At 39.6% G+C, this 21,116-nt stretch overlaps 1 protein-coding gene and 1 pseudogene across 1 annotated transcript in view; one reads left to right on the top strand and one right to left on the bottom strand.

Annotated features, from left to right (window-relative positions):
• The window catches only part of LOC137972527 (uncharacterized), an 83,270-nt gene that overhangs the window by 27,125 nt on the left and 35,029 nt on the right, over positions 1-21,116 (top strand). The window lies entirely within an intron of this gene.
• On the bottom strand, positions 154-16,525 carry LOC137972470 (tetratricopeptide repeat protein 28-like; annotated as a pseudogene).

Here is a 21,116-nt window from a genome sequence, read left to right on the forward strand (position 1 = left end):
TTGCAAATAGCAGTGTGAAGCGTGATCTATTATTTCACAATCGCGTGACGCCTGCGTTACGCCTCACTCGAACACAATCACTGAAAATGTTGATGTGCGATCTAAGACATCTAATTGACAACAAAGAACGCTGGATATAGTATAATACCGCTAATTTATTTCAGGCTGCAGTTGGGCCTCATTTAGAAGTTCGTGATGCGTGATGGCTAATTTTGTTTTTCTGTGATGCGTGATGGCCGACCAAAAATTAGCGTGATGCGTGATAGACAACTGAGCAGTTTGCCTTTTCGAAAATGGAAACTGCTTACTTGTCGACAACATTTAGCGTTTAGTTGTCCACAACTCGTCCCACACAATGCGTTTTTTAGTTGTTGATAACATTTAGTTGTCGAAAAAAAGAATATTTGTGGACAACTAAATATCTAGTCTGTGGAGGCCCTAAGATTTTCAACGCCTACTAAACATCTTTGTCTTAATCCTTTTCTTGTTTTGAAATAAAGAAAAAAAGAGAAAAAGACCACAGCGCCTACATTAACTGTTCCTGGCTAAGGAAAAAAGACTGTTAATCGCAACTGACACTTGATTGGCTTAAATGGAAAGTTATTATACGAAGCTTAATGTCACCAGCTTCGTGTAAAATAAATACCCGACATCGTGGGAGCTATTTTAAGTATTTAAGTGCCAAAATAACACGAGAGAGTATCCTCACTCATGAAACCAATCGTTTTGGTCATATAATGCTGGGAGCGAAGCTTACAAAACTGACAAGGTGCAAATGAAGAATTTTGTCAGCATCTTAAGGACGGTGCCTACTAATTCAAAGATAGTTTTGCGCGATTTAGTGAATATGCGGGAAAAGCAGATCTAAACAAGTATTATTGAATTCCAACAAGAAATTTGGGGGTAACCACGCATTTTTCGAAGATAATAAATCAACAATATTTGTAAAGCTTTAAAATACAAAGCAATGTTTGCGTTCTTTCCCAAATTGAAGCTTAATTATCTCTGAAAAATGCGTGGTTATCCCGGATGTCTGGATACCAAGAGCACTTGCTAAGTTCTAATTTCTCCGCATAGTTTTGAACCGCACAAAAATATCCTCGTATCAATAAGTACCACCCGAGTATCTCGATATGCGCAGAAAGTCTGCGCAATAACAATAGTAGGCACCCTCCTTAATATTATTTTAACCTCATGGTAAAATAAGTTTACAAATATACTTTAACAAAATTTACATATCCATTACTGAGGTATGAATGCTTTCCTTTTTGCAATAACTCATATAATTGAAGTAACGAAAAGGACATATTGACGCATCAGAGTCCAAATAGTTTTCTCACTTTTTAGATGCCGTTTCTGAAAAAAAAAGGTAAACAAAAAAGGGAAAGTGTGTTAAATGGTAGTTAGGACTTTCGATCTGATTGGTAAGTAGATAACGAAAATTATCTTTATTCATGAAACCGTTTGTGCTAAGGTGATAGCAACAATTTCCATTCTACTAAGTGTCACTGTGAAATGTAGACTATAAGCGCTGAATAGGGTCGTTTATACGAGAGAAAATAAGCCGCGGCTTACATAAGACGCAAACACCCAGTATAAATGGTACAAAATCTACGTTCATGGCTTTCTCAACCCGCGGTTTACCCTGGCCTGGGAGTTTATACTCATATAAATAGCCGCGGCTAATTTTCTCTCGTATAAACGGCCCTATTATCTAACTTCACCTTATGCACTAGTCAATTGAAACCACGAGCCCCCGACCCCCGGGGCATCGTGGGAATGTAACAATTGTACAATGTCAAATCTTAAAATTTCCTCTGCCCCTCGGGGCAAACTTGAATGTTAAAACCCTACAACACTCATTGCCATGGCTCCAGTGTTTCATTCGAAGATAATCATAGTAAATGGTTGTTACGCATCGCTGAAAAATGCGATAGCTGCCACAAAGTTTTCATCTCTTTGCAGTTGTAAACATTTGCAGTGCGCGGAATCAGGAAAAGCAGCCGGGAACAAACGGAAACAAACGTTACATTAGATTTATAATAAACAACTTTTTCTACTAGTTGTAATACTGTTGTTGAGCAATTTAAGCCTTTTCAACTTCGTTTAAGAAATTTTGGAGCACTCATTGTGCATTATTATAACAGCGATTTCAGTCCATAGCTTGGCTCAAACAGCTAGCTATCTGCGCGAAGGCTAAAGTACCCGATCTGGTGTAGACAATACTGATTTCAGGTGCTAACCAAAGATAGTTCGTAAAAATACATAGGCGACACATTTTGAAATTAATTCTCTATGAAAAGTATACCTATTCTTCTAGACAACCTGCCAATTAACAACATGTACAGTGTCTATTTTTTTACGAATAATGAATTTATATTCGAAAAACACTTACCATTCTTTTGGTTCTCGTGTTGTCCAAATTCAAAGGTGACATCATCGCCAATTAGCACAAATGGCGCCCAGTATTTTATAGCAGAATACAGCCCTGTCTCCCGAACAGATTTCATAGCATAGTGAAGAGCTAAACTTGCACTTTTTCTATCTGCCAAGTGTTGGTAGAAACATTTCATCAACAGCAATGTCGCCTCGTCATCAATTGCCCAGAGTGACACCAGAACAGACCGAGCACCAGCACACAAGAAAGCCCTGGCTATTCCCACCACACCCTCAGATTTTACCTCTCCCTGGCCACTATGTGCACAACTCAGTACAACCAGTCTTGCCCGAAGATGAAGTGCATGAACATCGCTCATTGTTAACAGGTAATCTTCTTTTTTGGGGATCCTGGATGTGTGCTCGAGATTTGGGGCTAAAACAATTTCTCTACATTGTTTATCTCCATGTGCAGCAATGTGGATCAAGGCAGCTGACATCATTCTTTTCAGCACCTCAGCTTTCGTTGCATTTCTGCCATTGAGAGGCTCAGTCTGCAGAAATTCTTCAATCATCTCCACCTCTTTTTTCGAGCACGGCAACTGGTTGAACATGGGTTCACTGGTTGTGAAAGTGACTTCCTTCAAGCACGGATCTCCCACTAGCAGCACTTCATTCTTACTGTAGAAGTCCTCAGGTGCACTAGTGATCAATTTTAAAGCGGTCAGCGAGGGAACAGTACGGATCCTGACAGAGTCACTCAATGCAGAATAAGGAGCCAAGCAAAATGCTCCATCAGGAACAAAGATCACGTCCTCATCACCCTGAAGCAAGTCTGCAATGGGACCAATTAAAACATCATACAAGGGCATCAAGCAGTTGATGGAGGCTGAGCTCTTTCTCTGTTTAGAAGTAGTTTCCATAAGTGAGTACGCACTTCCATTTATGATTTCCGTTTGCCTAAAGTTTATCTCGCTCCCTCTTCTCAGCATCCGAAAACTGATAGTGTTTCCTTCAAGTGCTGTAAAAACTGTTTGTGAAGGTAGATATTCTAATAGAGAAGAGATAGTCTCCTTTGTTGTGACTGCCAAGGAGGGTTCTTCATCAGCATGGTATCGCACCTTCAAAATGTCTGTCAAAGCCTGAGCTCTTCCTTGCTCAGCAGCATACAAAGCCTCATCAACCTCTCCATTCTTCAGCAGTGCTCTCCAAAGAGCAGTGTACGCAAACTGACTTGTGTCACGAAAGGATATTTTCCATACATATTCTGACTGAAGAAGACGCCTGGTTTCCTCATAACAACTTATGCTTAGATGATAGTAATTAAGAGCTCTGGACAAAAAACCTAAAAGTTCATGAACAAGACCGAGCCTATAATATGCGATCCCCTCCCCTATTGGGTCCTCCGTTTCCTTGGAAATAGTAAGATGTTCGTTGAAAAGAAGCGCATTTTCACCCTCACCCGTATTGTAATAGACATGACCGAGATTGCCATAGGCTATTCCCTCCCCGGCCCTATCCGCAATTTGTTTTGCAATACTAAGATGTTCTTTGTGGTACTCTATGGCTTTCTTTAAATTACCCAGACTCCGATACGCATTGCCAAGATTTCCATAGGCTCTTCCCTCCCCAGCCCTATACCCTGCTTATTGAGCAATACTAAGATCTTGGCTATGGTACACTATCGCTTGCTTAAAATCCCCCAGACTAAGATACGCATTGCCGAGATTGCCACAGGCTCTTCTCTCCCCAGTCGTATCCCCTATTTCTTTAGCAATACTAAGATGTTGGTTGTGGTACACTATGGCTTGCTTAAAATCACCCAGACTATGATACGCATTGCCGAGATTGCAATAGGCTCTTCCCTCGCTGGCCCTATTGCCTACTTCTTCAGCAATACTAAGATGTTGCTTGTGGTAGACTATGGCTCGCTTAAAATCACCCAGACTATGATACGCATTGCCGAGATTGCAATAGGTTCCTCCCTCGCCGGCCCTATCACCTACTTCTTTAGCAATACTAAGATCTTGGTTGTGGTACACTATGGCTTGCTTAAAATCACCCAGACTATGATATGCATTGCCGAGATTGCCATAGGTACTTCCCTCCCCAGCCCTATCCCCTACTTCTTTAGTAATACTAAAATCTTGGTTATGGTACACTATGGCTTGCTTAAAATCACCCAAACTATGATACGCATTGCCAAGATTGCAATAGGCTCTTCCCTCGCTGGCCCTATTCCCTACCTCTTTAGCAATACTAAGATGTTGGTTGTGGTACACTATGGCTCGCTTAAAATCACCCAGACTATGATACGCATTGCCGAGATTGCAATAGGCTCCTCCCTCGCCGGCCCTATCACCTACTTCTTTAGCAATGCTAAGATCTTGGTTGTGGTACACTATGGCTTGCTTAAAATCACCCAGACTATGATACGCATTGCCGAGATTGCCATAGGCACTTCCCTCCCCAGCCCTATCCCCTACTTCTTTAGAAATACTAAGATCTTGGTTGTGGTACACTATGGCTTGCTTAATATCACCCAGACTCTCATATGCATTGCCGAGACTGCCATAGGCTCTTCCCTCGCCGGCCCTATCCCCTACTTCTTTAGCAATACTAAGATGTTGGTTGTGGTACACTATGGCTTGCTTAAAATCACCCAGACTATGATATGCATTGCCGAGATTGCCATAGGCACTTCCCTCCCCAGTCCTATTCCCTACTTCTTTAGCAATACTAAGATGTTGGTTGTGGTACACTATAGCTTGATGAACATCACCCAGACTCTCATACGCATTGCCGAGATTACAATAGGCTCTTCCCTCGCTGGCCCTATTCCCTACTTCCTTAGCAATACTAAGATCTTGGTTGTGGTACAATATGGCTTGCTTAAAATCACCTAGACTATGGTATGCATTGCCAAGGTTGCAATAGGTTCTTCCCTCGCCGGCCCTATCACCTACTTCTTTAGCAATACTAAGATCTTGGTTGTGGTACAATATGGCTTTCTTAAAATCACCCAGACTCCAATACGCATTGCCGAGATTGCCATAGGCTCTTCCCTCCCCAGCAATATTCCCTACGTTTTTAGTGATACTAAGATGTTGGTTGTGGTACACTATGGCTTGCTTCAAATCACCCAGACTATGATAGGCATTGCCGAGATTGCCATAGGCTCTTCCCTCGCCGGCCATATCCGCTACCTCTTTAGCAATACCAAGACTTTGTTGGTGGTACTCTATGGCTCGCTTAAAATCACCCAGACTATGATACGCATTGCCGAGATTGCAATAGGCTCTTCCCTCGCCAGCCCTATCCCCTACTTCTTTAGCAATACCAAGACTTTGTTGGTGGTACTCGAGGGCTTGTTTAAAATTTCCCTGACTGTTATAAGCACTGCCGAGATTGCCGTAAGCGATTCCCAATCCCGCCTTATCCCCTACTTCTTTTGCAATACTAAGATCTTGGTTGTGGTACTCTATGGCTTGCTTAAAATCGCCTATACTGTAATAGGCATTGCCGAGATTGCCATAGGCTCCTCCCTCTCCAGCCCTATCCCCTACTTCCTTAGCAATACTGAGATCTTGATTGTGGTACTCTATGGCTTTCTTAAAATTACCCAGACTCTGATACGCATTGCCGAGATTGCCATAGGCTCTTCCTTCCCCGGTCCTATCCCCTACTTGTTTTGCAATACTGAGGTCTTGGTTGTGGTACTCAACGGCTTTCTTAAAATTGCCCAGGCTATCATGAGCATTGCCAAGATTGCAATAGGCTTTTGCCTCCTCGGCCCTATCCCCTACGTCTTTTGCAATACTAAGATTTTGATTGTGGTACTCTATGGCTTGTTTAAAATTGCCCAGACAGTGATAGGCATTACCGAGATTGCCACAGGCTCTTCCTTCCTCGGCCCTCAAACCTATTTCCTTAAAAATGCTTAATGCTTCTGTGTAATTTCTTATGGCCTGTTTAAAATCGGCTACGCCATCGAAGTAGTTGCCCAGATGGAAACAAGCCAAACCCTCTTCTCGTCTGTTTCCCTCCTTTCTTGCAACACTAAGCTCTTTCATGTGCCGCTCCAAAACGTCCCGCTTTCTATCCGCCATTCTTGATAATCAGAACCGGGAAGGTTTTGTGCACCTAGAAGATATATGAACGAAAACATAAGAAGTTGAAAATCATGACTGTAAATGCTATAAAGAGCAAGGTTGTTTGAATGGTGAAGGAACTATTTTTTCTGGCAGTCTTTCGAAAGTAAGTGCCTGCTTTCTTCAGTTCATCAGGGTGACCCAAGCAATCACTTCGATTTAAGGAGACGTTACAGAATGAATAGGAATATAGCGTGTAATTGTGTTTGACGTATACTATTCATGCCGTTTTTCAGTCGCACGGCTTTTGTAATATACCGTGGGTATATATCGATTTGAAGCCTTTCGACACCATCTTGGGCTGACTGATACTTATGTGATATGTAGTTAAAAGACATATGTCTCCTTAAGCGATAAATGGTCAGGATTCCGTTGAATACGCGAATATTCTGATAGAAAAAATAGGTCCGCAATGCGTACAAGTGTGGCTTACGGAATTTAGCTGCTTTGATGGGAAGCTGACAAAGGGCACTTTCCCTTCAACAAAAATCACTGGTATAAATTTTCGGAATTTCGCTGGTCGAATGGAACACGTCCGACCACATCCCAGAATGCGAACTCATGTGTATTGATATGTTTATTGTTCTTTTGCTTGTCCACATGAGCTCACGTTCAGTAGGGATACTAAACACCAACTTCTCTCGCAAATGGAACTCGAAAGTTCCGGTAATACTGGAAATTCCAGCAGAGAGGTGCAATGAAAACGTATTCCCAAATTTTCGAAAAATTCCCAGAACTTTGCCTGTTCCATTAAATTTTGGCCTGGAAATCTCGAAATTTTTGGTTGAATGGAAAGCATCCAAATTCTTGGTATGTATGTTGTCACTTATCGAGTCAAATTACAGTTAGATAGTTTTCCATTTAACAAATCGAAAGTGTTTCATCGTAGTCTGTACTCTTATCGACAAAGATATTCGTCATTACAGTGGTCAAAATATTGTGGACTCCAGTCCAGTATATGATTCATTTAATATATCACTTCGTTCATTGATTCATTCCTCACGGGAAAATTAGGACCCACAAACGACAAGCTCCCAACGTCAGTGGCTTCATAGCCCAGTTGGTTAGAGCGCCGCACCAGTATCGCTAGGCCGCGGGTTCAAACCAATCATTATTATTATTATTATTATTATTATTATTATTATTAATTGAATGAGTGCCATGAATGTCTAATAGCAGACTATACTTCACGGTTTAACACATGTAGTCTTTGAAAACGGTGTTTACGTATCGTTTGCAATCTACAATACATCTTTCATTAACTTCATTCCAGAAGTGACATCCAAGATTTTCTCTCAATTTTATTTAGAAAGTGTACATAATAGATTTTAAATAGAGAAAAATACTTTACAGCTTTATTATAAACAAGCTAAATGCAATGACCGTGTACTTGCGTGTACACTGGTATGCCTTGTACAATGTTCTTACCAGATTTTTTTCCAAGGGATCAGGTGGCCAATAACCATTAAATTTAGGAGTCGTCCCTTAAAAAAGTTACAATTGTTTTCTTATAAATATTCCAGCCATTTGCGTTTCATCTTCCAACACAGGTAGATCTTTCTTGCTACATGTACATGTCGATAACAAAGCAGAATTGTCTTCTATTGGTGGATTGGCTTTTGCAGAATCGGCTTCTGGTACTAGCTTCAGTCTTCTGGCGAGTTAAATTCAAGACTGTGTTCGATGTCCTGTTTGATTTACAGGTTGTGGTTGCTTTTTGCCCAGTTAAACTTAAGATATTCGTCTTTCTTTTGGTTCGAAAAAACATGCTAACCATTGATGAACTATAAGCAAGTATTTTCCAAACATTTCCAGTCTTGGTGCTGATTACTGTGCGCCGATTTAGAATTTTTGTGCGTGAATCCCGCAAGGGGGCAGCCTGGCGAGACCACTGCAGCTGTGTTTACTCGGTATAAAAATTGGTTTCCAGCTTACGTATGTACCATAGCACTTTTTCCATTCACAACTGTAATTCTCAGAAGTAATGAAAAAGTAATGAAATTCTTGTTCAAAATGAATTGTGTTAATAAAATTGTTAAAAATGTACCACCGTCACAAAAGTCGCAAATCCAAACAAGCAAATAAAAGTCTTAATAGCCGACGTTTCAGCGTCATCGTAACACCTTTCTCAAGGCACATAACTAGATAAAAAAGGATCCTCAACAACATATACCGTATTTATTCGATTAAGCGCCCAACCTTGAATAAGCGCCCACCTCGAATAAGTGCCCACCCTGAAGGTAGAAAAAGTTAATAAGCGCCCAGCCTCGAATAAGCGCACACCCCCACCACCCCACCCCCAAGGACAAAATCGCCTGGCATCCACCCGGCAAGCCCTAACAGCTTCTCGCGCGACTGACCCATTTGCTGAAGTTACACTGTCGATGTCGAGGAGGCAGCACCAGAAAGTTAACTTATTGAGCTGAGTGACAATGACATTGAAGTTGATTGAGAATTATGATAGCTAAAGAGACTTCTGCCAAGACCGAACAATGAGTTGTTAGTTCTGAGCATATACACTTTCCCTTGTGCTTGCGTCGCTAGTGAAAACCAGGCTCTAGCCGTCTTAATTCCCGAGTGAGACTATACTGTTAATTAAACCACCGTTTAACACTGTGAGAAAGTCACGGTTTTATGAAACCAGCGTTACATATTACATGTATTATTCGATACTCTGCCGGATACATGTATTTCTACAGCAATTCGCTTTTGAGATTTAATCGTTTGTTTGTCAAAATGACTCTCTCTAATTGACCTCATAAAGATACGAATACATATCTTTACTTCAATCCATTCTGAAACTAACTTATAAGATGTACCACAATGATTTACCATCCTGTATGACAGCACATATAGCAAAATTGCAACCCTCTTATAATTTGAGGAACAGACTTGGACTGGAAATCCCACCCTGCGAATCGAATATGAAAAAGTATTCCATATCTTCCAAAGGTCCAATTTTGTGGAATCACATGCCAATTGAGTGTCGTAACGCGAGCAGTGTGAAAAGCTTCTCCAGGATGATTAACAGACTTACTTTGGTCAGGGAAATTGACTTTTCTAATTTATTCCATAGAAGATAGTTCCTCCTTTAATGTAGTTTTTAGGTCTAAAATTTTATCACTTAGACAAAACTATCAATCACTAATCCAATATTAATTCTTGTTTATTGTAAATATTAACTTTACGGTTACACATTATGAAGGTTTTAAGTCTTATTTTATTACAAAACGAGATGCTTCCGTGAAGCATACACTGGGTTGCCTGTGGTACATGTTACAGAAAATCAGAAGGCCCTGAATTGTGTGGTATTGAAATACAGCATTCCAGTCTCCGAAGAATAACAAATAAGAGAGAAGCGAGAAAGATTGGCTTCTGGGATGACATGTTGATAATTTTCAAATTCCCTCACAACTTCTTTTCACCACAAGTGTGCCCTCTGAGCATCTGACAGCTTTGTAATACTAAAATTCACTGAAGTTAATCCCTCTCGGGCGGGGTTAGTGTCAGGATGGGAGACCAAAACAATAAACCCCTCATAAAACAGAAGCATCTGACCGAAAATACTATTAACGCTAACAAATGCGAACTCAGCAAGGTACAGATTCTGTTAGCTTGCTTTATGCAAAACAAATATTGATGCAAAAGCAAATAACTATTGATACACAGTTTTTAGAAAGAGCAGAACGAAGTTTCCGGGATGGTCGATCGAGAATAAAATATTTACGACATGAAAACAACATTAATTTTGAACCGTGAATGTAGAACATAGAATACAAAAAGTTACGATCAGCGACAAACATTTTGGGAGATTTTTGCTAAGTTTAAATAAATCGCAAAATCGAAAGTGACAGGCCGGAATTCAGCGGGCGCCGTGATTAAGTTACCGCGGCATGTTTACTCGCCAAACAGTGAAGTATCTGTGTCAAATGATGGCAAGATACCGGGTTTTTGAAAGTTTCTTTTTCTGTCAAGTGTTATAAAGTTTGACAGTGAAATGAGCGAAGTCAAAACAAAGATCACAATCGCCCAACTCTTGTTTATACAAAGTCAAAATTTACTCTCCAAGACGCGTACGACGTTATTTATCACCAGGTAATTCCATCATTTTGGAAATAGCAGCTACCTTATTATTCATCTGCGTCACAATTTTTCACTGATTTTGGGGCTCATTTTGTTGAAACTCAAGCACGCTTCCAACAGGCCTGTGAACCCTTCCTGCTTACAGAGCAATACTAAAAAACGTCTCCCATATCACATTTCAACCTTAAGCTCGAAAATTCAATACACAACATGATATTATAATTCACAAAGGCAGAAAATACCACAGAATCCTTTTCCAGCAAAAAATCTATTGAAACAAACAACATATTTGCTCTTAGAGGGGAAAACCTCTTCCTATCTCATTGCGTGCGTGAAGACAAGAAACTCAATCGTGTCAAATTACCATGTACTTCAGGTAAATACAACTCACTTTGATTTCGTCTCGACGGGCGATAGATTGTTGTCGAAGTCCATTACTCGTTGCTTTTGAGATTCCTGCCTAGTTTATCCAACTGACTTTCCATTATTGAGATCCATAAGGGTATATTTTGTTTAAGGATCCACTAAAACGACATTCGCGTTACATGACTTTCGACGCCATTGCAGGCTAAGTTAATGATTCTAATGTGTCCACCAGAGAAATCTACGCAGTTCCACTACCCTCTCGATCCTAAGAAAATACGCGCAGAAGGCTCTATGCACAAAGACACCACTTACCAGGGGAGTGACAGGCAAGACTTTTACCGACACGGAAAAAAATACTAAAAAAAAAACGGAAATCTACCTATTTTCCGACTGGGTTTGCCATAGGGCAACCCAGTAATTATACTACAATTATTGTTTATGTACCTTATTATCTATTTACTTACACACGACCCCACAAGCTGCATATCTTAAATACTTATCGTGTTTAAATAAAGCTTTTACTTACTTACTTACTTACTTACTTCATGAGTAAAAACAAAAGCTTCTAATAGTCTATTTTACAGTTGTGTGCTTAGTTACCAGGCCAATGAATGAAAGTGAGGCTGAAGTTTACCTTGTTTTGATAGAAACCTCATTGCTTTTTTTATGTAAATTATTACTAATTAGCATGATAACAACATCATTAACATAAGAAAAGGAGGGAGGTGTGTATCATAACAAGGTCAATACCAGCCTCACTTTCATTTAAAGGCCATGTTACTAAGCACACAACTGTAATGAGGTCTTATCTGGAAGTAGGGACGAGGTTGGAGTTCGAAATCCTTTTCTTTTAAGAAATTAAAAATAAACTGCTTTCAAATAAAAATGTTATTGCGACTTTTATTACGGGAAAATGGAAAAGAAAGAACAAGTCAACAGTGTTAAGCCGGCTCGTGATGCGATTTTTTTGAAATTTTGTCGCGTCGCCAGCGCGCGATGAAAATCACACGTGTAACCACCCTTGAACTGGCGACGCGACAGGTGAAAAAATCGCAAGAAAAAAGTCGCCAGAAAAAAAACTTTCGCGACAAAATCGCTGAGATAGTTGCCGGTGTAGCCACCCTGAAACTTTTTCCTCGCGCTTGCAACGAGACTCAAGAGTACTTAGCCAATGAAATTAAAGGAGGAATGTCTGTTTATAGTGCCTAGGTCTCTTGAAGTATCCAATTCGCGCGTTATTGAATTTGTCACCCAAATTTGTCACAAGTGTAGCCACCCTCGCACGCAGGCGATGTGACAAAATTTGAAAAAAATCCCATCACCGACGCGAGCAAAAAATCGCTCGTGTAGCCGCAGCTTTGACTATAATCAGATTTATTAGGCAAAGTACGAGCTTCCGGAAGTTCTTTTTCAAATTAATTATAGAGAAGATATCTGTTTACAAGCATTGCTTTCGTTATTCAAATTTGCCAACCCCGGGAACAATAGACCTTTTGTTTCGACAGCCAAAGGGGCTCTGGTTGACACATTAATGACAATGGGTGACGTCAACGACATCTTTCCTGTAATTATGTTTGGTGACGCCATTAGTAGCCCAAGTCAATAAGTGTTAATGCTCTTAGGGTAAAAGTGCTATGATTTGTTGTTGTTGTTGTAGTTGTTGTATCTGCATATGTATACAAGTTGCATGGATAAGATCATATTGTAACATTTTTGGCACATTTCTAAATCGTAAAACACTCCACTGTTATTGTCATCATTGCCGGTTATGAGTGATCAATAAGTTGATGCAAGATCAAACACTATGAACTCTTGGCCATAATCAACGATTTTACTAAAACTGTTCTGGATGTCTTATTAAATTATTTATTTACATATTTTATTCTTTACATACAGTAACATGACTAGTAATTACATGTAGCTGCACAGTTGGCTACAGACACATGCTAAAAGCCATCCTGCTTTAACATGAAAACCAGAAGTGAGATTCAGGAAACAATGTAGTAGACCCAGAAAAACAGATTGGCAAAGGATGCAGAATGAGAAAGAGCATTGGTTGTGCCTGGGGTTTCTTTTAGGATGTGGTGACGTGTAAGAAAAAAAAATTATAAATAAATAAATAATTCATTTATTACTGTGGGCTCCTAGACGTGTGGGTCGGGCTTCCAACTTTTTAATTTGGGAGCCCAAAGGGCTTCTGAAAATTTTCCTTAGGCAGTACCCTTACGGGTTTTTAAGGTAGCAAGTTACCCACTTCAGAGTCACATCTGCAAACGCTTTGCAAAAGTCGATAAAGATTACTCCTTTGACCTTCCCACTATCATCAATATTTAACTTTCAAATTTCGCTTAAATACAATTTAGGAGAGATTCAGTGAATAAGCCTCCTGCATCTTACACCCCCACTTATTCTTATGAAGTACGTTTCCCATTAATTTTGTATGTTATCTTTTGTCTGAGTGGACACTCAGTCAATCCAAAAAAATACAATACAATACAATACAATACATACATAATTGACCGCTCCCCATAGGGGCTTTTCAGGGCCAATGAAACTCAACGAAACGACAGAACAGAACAACAACAACTGTTAAGAATCCCAATTGGCCGGAGGCAAACCAGTTGGCTATTTACAAGTGCAGCTGGGAAGTTGAGCCAGGGACTACCAGGATCAAATTCAAAGAGTGGTCAGAGCGTATGTTGAACCTGGGATCTCCGGATGTCAAGGAAAGCGCCCTAACCACTGGGCCACACTGCCTCGACCAAAAAAGGCAGAATATAGTTCTACAGTACTTAACAAACAACAAACAAAATATAAACTAGACCCAGCAAGCTAAGATTTAGCTTCATGGGTCTAGTTTATATTTTGTTTGTTGTAAACTGTCTATTATTACCTTGCAATCTTAATCGTTATAACAGCTCAAACAGGAGTAATGAATCCCACTGCAAATGAATAAAGGGATATTAAGCATTAAAATGCTTATTTCATATATTTTGCTTATTTCAAAAACATTTAAAAATGATGAAGAATGTTGTTTTCTATTTTGGAATATCTTCTCTCGTTTCTGATATATTCACGTTTTTGTTCAAAATTGATGACGCCACAAACTGTACACAGTCATGCCTGAAATACATGTAAATCCCAAAAGTGAGAATATCTCCCAAGACATTGGATGGTGTTGTTCAAACCTGGCACCAGTAAGGTACATCAGATATATGCACATGTAAGGGACAAAGTGCTAGTCCCTATCTACCATAAACAAAATATCTTGGATTTTGAACAGATAAGTGCAGGCAGATGGTCAGACTTGAAAAGTATACATGTTTACAAGCTGCCCATAATGCTTACCAGACTGAACATGTCTTATTATGGCAATAAACAACAAAATCAATCGTGCATTAAATAGACCCAGCGGCAAAAATGGTTGCTATGGCAACAGCATAGAGGGTATCATTTTCTGCCTTACTTGGCATAGATTACCACTGGCAAGTTTGAACAACACCCATCCAAATTTTTTCGGAGAAATATTCTTGATTTTGTCATTTATTGCAGTCGTGTATGAAAGAAGATCTTCCAAAATAGAAAACGTCATTCTTAATCAGAGACCTTTCATTTTGATGCTAGCGGGACTTCAAACGCGATGTTTGACGAGTTAGCTGAAAGGTCTCTGATGAGTCCCTTGGCAGGGATGAAACATACGTATGTAAGGCTAGCCACATACATGTAATTATCCATTGTGAAATACCCAATGTAGACAGCGATATAATATATTCTAATGAAACCTGTGCATTAACTGGTAAATAATAAACAACTATTCACTGAAGTGCAGGTGGCTGTTGGTGGATATTTACAAAGCCATGAAGTGGCGAGGTAAATATCCACCACTAGCCACCTTCACTTTGGTGAATAGTTGTTTTAGTATACTAAAACAGTGAGATAATACAGCACAAAAATATGATTTTAACTCATTATTTTATTTCTGCAAGGATTACAACATTTTCGGGAGCAAATTCCACGAATGGTCAGAGGAGAATAGCAAAGGATACCCAGAGTTTGAGTGGCCTATAATCAGCGCACGCGTTCAACGCTATCTGCTGTTTTAGTATGTACTAATGACTATTATTGTTTGCGTGCATGCTTCATTCACTATTGAATAACCGTGACCATTGGCCACTTTTCAATACATACATAATTGACCGCTCCCCATAGGGGCTTTTCAGGGCCAATGAAACTGAACGAAACGACAGAACAGAACAACAACAACTGTTAAGAATCCCAACTGGCCAGAGGCAGACCAGTGGGCTATTTACAAGTGCAGCTGGGAAGTTGAGCCAGGGACTACCAGGATCAAATTCAAAGAGTGGTCAGAGCGTATGTTGAACCTGGGATCTCCGGATGTCAAGGCAAGAGCCCTAACCACGTGGCCACACTGCCTCAACCAAAAAAGGCAGAATAGTTCTACAGTAACAAACAACAAACAAAATATAAACTAGACCCAGCAAGCTAAAGTTAAGCTTCATGGGTCTAGTTTATATTTTGTTTGTTGTAAACTGTCTATTATTACCTTGCAATCTTAATCGTTATAACAGCTCAAACAGGAGTAATGAATCCCACTGCAAATGAATAAAGGGATATTAAGCATTAAAATGCTTATTTCATATATTTTGCTTATTTCAAAAACATTTAAAAATGATGAAGAATGTTGTTTCCTATTTTGGAATATCTTCTCTCGTTTCTGATATATTCACGTTTTTGTTCAAATTTGATGACGCCACAAACTGTACACAGTCATGCCCGTAATACATGTAAATCCCAAAAGTCAGAATATCTCCCAAGATATTGGATGGTGTTGTTCAAACCTGGCACCAGTAAGGTACATCAGATATATGTACATGTAAGGGACAAAGTGCTAGTCCCTATCTACCATAAACAAAATATCTTGGATTTTGAACAGATAAGTGCAGGCAGATGGTCAGACTTAAAAAGTATACATGTAAGTGGCCCATAATGCGTACCAGAGGGGACATGTCTTTTTACGGCAATGAACAACAAAATCAATCCTGCATTAAATAGACCCAGCAGTAAAAATGGTTGCTATGGCAACAGCATAGAGGGTATCATTTTCTGCCTTACTTGACATAGATTACTGCTGCCAAGTTTGAACAACACCCATCCAAATACTTTGCGAGAAATATTCTTGATTTTATTTATTTATTGCAGTCGTGTATGAAAGAAGATCTTCCAAAATAGAAAACGTCATTCTTCATCATTTTGAAAGGTTTTTATTAAAGAAAGCAAAAGAATTTTTTTTTTTGGCTTCAAAGGCACTTAAACAGGGGTTTCAATAACTTTTGAAGTACATGTAGATGCCTGGGCTAATCAATATAAGCAGTGGTCACTCTAACTTGTCTTTTACAAGGATTTGAGTGAAAATCAATTGCAAGGTAGAGTACATGTAGCTGGCGATGAGAGGCAAATTTCTGGCAACATACCCAATGTAGACAGTGATATACCACTGGTGACCGGCTTCTAATGAAACCTGTGCATTAACTGGTAAATAATAAACAACTATTCACTGAAGTGGAGGTGGCTATTGGTGGATATTTACAAAGCCATGAAGTGGTGAGGTAAATATCCACCACAGCCACCTTCACTTTCGTGAATAGTTGTTTTTACTTAGTATATACTAAAACAGTGAGATAATGCAGCACAAAAACATGATTTTAACTCATTTATTCCTGCAAAGATTACAACAATCATTTTCAGGAGCAAACTTCACGAATGGTTGGAGGTGAATAGCCAGAGTTTGAGTGGCCAATGGGCGCGTGTTGAACGTTTTAGTATGTACTAATTAACAATTAGACCCATACCCCACAAGGGCTATGGGTCAATAGCCCATGAGGCAAAGGCGAATGGGCTATTGACCCGTGGCCCTTAAGGGCGAAGGGTCTAAATTGTTTTAGTATCACCCAACTAGTCAGACAGAAAAGGCAATAATAAGTTAGCCGACTTGAAGTACTCACTTTTAAATTTCAAAGATGGTGGTTTATCTCCCCCATTTACCATTATTCAACCCCCTTTTTACAGTGTATGTCAAATGACAATCTTTTCTTTTTCCATAGACAGATGTCTTGAAATCTTCCAATATATAAATGTTTTGATTACACAGTAAACATAAACAGAACTGCAACAAACAAACAAACAAGTTGTCATGTCACTAACAGTAGCACCAGGTCACCATCTAGTGCCTAAATTAGCAGCCACCAATGCAAGAAAATGACGAAAATTCCAAGAATCCATAAGGATTCAACACAAAAATCTGTTAACTGTGATAACTTGAAATCCAGTTGCTTTTTTTTTAAATGAGGGTTGGATCACAAATGTCATATGTGTGTTTGCGTCCACTGGCACTGCTCAGTTCTTCGACTAGTCTAGTCGAGTACCTTTCATGTACACCAGGGATCGCGTTAACGCAGAAATCGTGCATTTTTACGCCAATAAAATCCAAAAAATGCATCATCGAAATGTTAATGCGTCCCAGGACGCAAGGCACTGACTTAAATAACTCACACAACTTGCTTTGATTTGTCAGTATATTCTGTTGTTTGTAAAACTGTTGGAGCGATCTGTGATCATAATTGAAGCTAATAAATGGAGAATGTACTCTGCAAGTCACTGAATGCAAATATATAGCAAAAGACGTCACTGTTCATTGCTCCTAAGGGAGGAAACCAGTGATGCGTAAACCTTTGGAAAGGTTGCTCTTTCATTAACAGAGTTCTTGTCCAGGAATGAATGTAACGGCTCTAGAAAAAGCCTTTGTCGGCCGGTCCTATGCATATGCGTCAATATTAATTCCAAGTTGGTTACTCTCTTTTTCTCATAATTTAAAACATACTATTTTTCTCGCAGAGGGTCACCAAGATTTTGGGACCCCCAAAAAATGCTTGGGACCCCAATTTGGCCGAACATGCGGGTCCCAGGACCCAGATTGAAAAATCCTAGTGCCATCCCTGTACACCCTGTAGATCAGGGCTGCCAGTTGACATATTCGTAAGACAAACAAGGAAGTTCTGACTATCTTCTATTAATCATGCCTACTCACAAAAAACTTTTGGAGCTATGCCTGAGAATTAAGTTCCAGCTACATATAAAGGATTGTCACTTGACATAAAAGTGGTTAAATCAATGGAAAATCTCTCAATATATAAAATATAATATCTGACCTGCTAATCGCCCTTTAATTTCTCGCAGTCGGAGACTGAATTACTAAGGACGCAGCTCAACGAGGTCAGACCGAAGGAGCTGTGCTGCCGATTAGGCGCTTGGCCCCTGAATGAGACCCATGTATGACCTCGGAGCACAGCACCACAGCCTGATGGAATAGGCCGGGAGTCAATTTTGAGGAGGATTTTTGAGGAGTGAGGAAAACCGGAGTACCCGGAGGAAAACCCTCGGAGTCAGATTGAGATCGACTGAAACTCGGCCCACATACGACCTAAGGCCAGAGTTGAACCTAGGTCACAGAGGTGGGAGGCATGGTTGATGACCACTAAACCACCCTGACTCTCTTCTGCCATCTTTGAAATTTAAAGGTGAGCATAATTTCCTCTTTACTTCAAGTCGGCCACAGTGAATTTTTTTGAAATCTCAATTTTTGTTTCTCATTTATTTAGTGGGGGTCAGTAAGGAGTCAGCTGATCATTAAGTTGCATTATAGCCCGTGATCATTTCTGAAATTAAGACCCTGAAGGTGACTTCTGCTCAGGTTGTCAAAATATCATCACCACCAACAGTACATTCTCACGACTCCTTTTAAACGGAAGATCAAATAATAAGCAACGAGTAACAACAAGCAACTTACCTCTGTTGCTCCAAATTAACGCAGATTAATGTGACGTCAAGAAATGGGTTCGGTAACTAGAAGAAATATCTGCAGTTGTGATTTGATGTGGTTCAATATAACATTACCAAGTAGTCCAACGACGAAAAGGTTTAAGTTTCCTAAATAAATCATTTAAACCCAGGCAAATTATAACAAAGTGAACAGATCTAGAGTAGCAACTCCTAATCAATCCCAGGTTGTTTGGAGAAGCATTTGAATGAAAAATGAAAAGAACTTTTCACAGTTTCTCACGTCATCTTGGTTGGGGCAAACATGGCTTGATTAATTACAAAGTGTGAATGTATGGGATTTTGGCCAAATGTAAACCTCTATAGAGGCTCCGCCAGGGTAAATGCCAACAAGCAACAAAATTGGCCTAAAAAGTATAGCGACAGCACTTAAAGTGAAATCGCGATAAACAACATCATTTCTTTAAATTTCAGACAGCAACGGTCACGGCAACGTGAAATATTGATAAAGCACCAACACGAGACCTTTTAAAATTCAGACAAGCGACATGGGACCCCTTCCCCTGGCAGGGCCTTTCTATAACTCCGCTGCAAAAAGGCACATATTTTCAAAAATTTTAAAATATTTGAAGTCATTTTATTAATTATTCACTCAATGGAAAATTAGATCATTGCATTAGGTAAAACGTCTGAAAATTGGTTATTAGAAATCTCCTCATGTAACTTCAAATTTCATGGAAATTTGCATAACTTCTTGCAAAGGTTTACACATGAATATGAAATTTAGTAATTTCATTTATGGTTGTCATAGCTTGATTCTGATGTACATACAAGTACACTGTACTTCACAATAGAAGAATTATTCTTGACATCAACAATCGTTAGACATTAAAGGATTTATAATGGTCCAAAGTCACCAAAATTCCCATACCTTTGCTGTAATTTCATAGCCGGCCCAAGCTCACGTTACGTGACTGTCAAAGCGTCATGTCAGCGACAACACTGTTCTACACAATTTGTTTTGTTTTTTGAGTTAGTTTCACGACAAAGGAGCAAAGAAGCAAAGAGTTATCAATGAATGAAATAAAAGTTTACTCGCCTTGATTATTTTATTTTGTCTTCCCGAGATTTTTAAAACTGTTTTGGGATGTCGTTTGAGAGGCTGTCGTAATCTTCCTAAGACGAAGTCAAGGCTGGACACAGCGATTCATGGAGAAATTTACTAGAAATCTACACATATATTTTCGTTGAAAAGTTAGTTTGCTGCGTAGTTGTTCCTTCCAACGAAAAGAGAATAGTTTGTGTTCCTCCTAACCTACGATCAGGCATACTTTTGTGGAAAAGGTACATTGTACACCTGATCACAGGTTATGTTCCTCCCTGTCTGATCGGCTTGCTGAAAGCATTTTTTTTTTCACCCTTTCGACTCCAATGAGAAAGATTTCCCACACATTTCTAGACCAAGCATTTATCCTCCGAAGCTTGTGCTCGTCTTTTCGACGGTGGGACTGAAATTAGGGATCTTGCCCTCATGCAATTCCCACTTACCCCTTCAGCACACAGTCGAATCCGGTCCTTGAAAATACAGCACTTTCCCCACAGTCCATGTATATTTTTCTTTGTCGTGAAACTAACTCAAAAATCTAAAAAAATTGTATAGAACAGTGTTGTCGCTGACGTGACGCTTCGGAAGTCACGTCTCGCGCGTAACGCGAGCTTGGGTCGCCTACGGTAATTTTACGATGTAAGCCGTGTTTGCCACCCAACCAATATAGCGTCATAAACCGTGAAAAGATCTAGTGAACACGGATCGAGATCAAATGACTGTTTATCCAAATAGTTGATTGCTCCATGGCTGTGGAAAACTGATCGATGGTTTAGGTTCGTGAGGTTCAAGATTGTCAAGGGAAAGTATATAAAAGGCTCCCACGTCTTGCTTAGCTTTAAATTAAGGGAGACTTCAATTCTTATGGCTGAATTCTTCAACGCAATCTTGCTTCACGACAGCCTCCATTAGCAATATAACCGAATAAGTGAAACTTACTCTACTTAGGAAAAACTAAACGTGTGATTTACTTTAATACTTACTTTCTCGATGTACAGGCAAAGAATAGAAAGCAGGAAACGAACAAATCATTAACTAGAATGTCTAATTACAGTACGTGTACCTTGCAATGTCCTCGGAACTTGTTTAGCAGCAACAATGAATTCCGCTACAAATTATTTGTAAAATTCAGGCATACGCAATGTCGTTAGACTGCTTGTGTGCGTGTGTCATTCACTGAA

This window comes from Montipora foliosa, chromosome 10, assembly GCF_036669935.1.
Source record: "Montipora foliosa isolate CH-2021 chromosome 10, ASM3666993v2, whole genome shotgun sequence".
NCBI lineage: Eukaryota > Metazoa > Cnidaria > Anthozoa > Scleractinia > Acroporidae > Montipora > Montipora foliosa.